Raw genomic sequence first — 2,228 nt, forward strand, 5'->3', positions numbered from 1 at the left:
GTCTGACACATAAATTATTATTGACCGACCTTAGATAGGTATGGATTCTACATAAGCCTTCTTACGATTTCTTAACATAGCGTTGAATGTCCTAACACCACCAATTAACTACTAACTCTCACCATTAATCATTGACATTAATTTATAGTTATTTAATTCAATTCATTTACTTATATGCCTTTATTTTATGCAAGTTACTTTTATGTCTCATTTCATCATATTACTTCATGCAATAATTCATCTTGTCTTGTTCACCCGTTGTTTCTTGTAATGCATTTGATCTACTGGACACCTTCTCAATGAATTAAAACATGATAAAATGAATTGAATTGATCCTTAAGACTTATGCTTGACTTTGAGTATGATGCCTTCATCTTGGACTTTGGCCTTAGACCCTTTGCTTACCTTGGAGTGACCTTGAACTCATGGACCTTGTAGACAGTTTGAGTTTGCACTTTGTTCACTTTTTGTAGTCTTTGACTTATAACCATGTTTATTTGTTCGTTATCCTTATGCCCTTGCTTATCACATTCATCTGTTCAGGTTAGCGCACATTACCACACACGTGGATTTTGATAGGGCTACCTAACAATGAGACTAGGCTCAGTACACTCTTGTACTCACATGGATTTCTCTCGGGATACCTAACAATGAGAACCTAGGTTATTCTTTGTATGATCATGCATTATATGTTCTATTCATTTCATTCCCTCTAATTTAGCTTGATCAAATTCTATTTTATCAACTAGATCCTTTGACTTTGCACACATTCCCTTTGCCTTTGTCAAGTGACAATAAGTATCTTGATCATTTGATGAGGACTTGTCTCTGTCACTTTGGAGATTCAACCTCTCAGCAAGTACAAGACCTCAATCACCAGCCAGACATCAACCATCTACCTCATCCCCACCAGATCACCACTAAGAACCTATTTCAATAACTTGTCAGACATTGACCAAGATTGCATGCCATGAGCCTTAAGCAATAGATAAGGGGTAAGAGGGATTATTCCTATCCTCACTTTGAATATTTTAGGTACGGTACGAATGACCTAGCTGCTCAGATTATTCACCTCTATTCATAGACTTTAGTGCAATTCAAGTCAGTTCACTGTTAACTCTACCTCTAGCCCTATGGCTCTTCTTTCAAACCCTGTTGGATTAAACACCATTGCAATTTCCTTTCCTTTTGGGATACACCTTTATCGTTGACCCCTTTTTCTTCTGGGATACACCTTTATGTTCAAACCCCTCTTTCTTGGTTATTACACCACAATTCAGGTTAACACCTTCTTTGGTTATATACCTTTCTTTTCTTTTGGGACACACCTTTATGGCTAACCCCCTTTCCTTTTGGGACACACCATTATGGTTAACCCCCTTTCCTTTTGGAACATATCTTTATGGTTAAATCCCTCCTTTTGGTTCAAACACCATTGCAATTTCCTTCCTTTTCCTAGTTTTGACACCATAATCCAGGGACATCACCTTTATGGTTAGCCCCATTACCTTTCAGGGACACACCTTTATGGTTAACCCCATTTCCTTTCAGGGACACACCTTTATGGTTAACCCCATTTCCTTTTATGGACACACCTTTATGGTTAACCCTATATTCCTTGGTTCACTTTCCTTTGGTTTAAACACCACAATTTGGGTTAATCACCTCTATGGTCAATACACCCTCTTTCTTGTTTTAAACACCACTTTTATCCTTTTTCTAGGTTTAAACACCATAATCTTTTTCCTTTGGTTTAACGACCACTTCATTCAGTTTCTAGCTCTTTCTGATTTAAAAAACACCCCTAATCATTCTCTTTTTCAGTCTTTATTCTCCGAACTACTGAGCTATGACTTCCTTATTGCACTATGAGGATACATAGGCATAAGGATGTGAATCCTTGGCGAGCACTTTTCTTTCTTTTCCCCTCTTTTTCTCTCTCTGGTTCCATAAACTACGAGGCTCTTACTTTTTCATTACATTATGAGAATACATAGGCATGAGGACCTCAATCCTCGAGCACTCTCTTTCTAACCCATTTTCTATTTTGCAGGTACATAAAGATAGAAACACCCATCCGAGTAAGAGCAATCAAAACGGTTCCCATGGAGTACCATGGATGTGAGGGGTGTTAATACTTTCCCCTTGCATAACCGACTTCCTTACCTTCTTCTCTGTTCCCCTTAGGTTTTATCCATATTTTCCCTTCCCTCTTTTGGGATAAATTA

The sequence above is a fragment of the Lathyrus oleraceus genome, chromosome 4 (assembly GCF_024323335.1).
Source record: "Lathyrus oleraceus cultivar Zhongwan6 chromosome 4, CAAS_Psat_ZW6_1.0, whole genome shotgun sequence".
NCBI classification, from domain to species: Eukaryota; Viridiplantae; Streptophyta; class Magnoliopsida; order Fabales; family Fabaceae; genus Lathyrus; species Lathyrus oleraceus.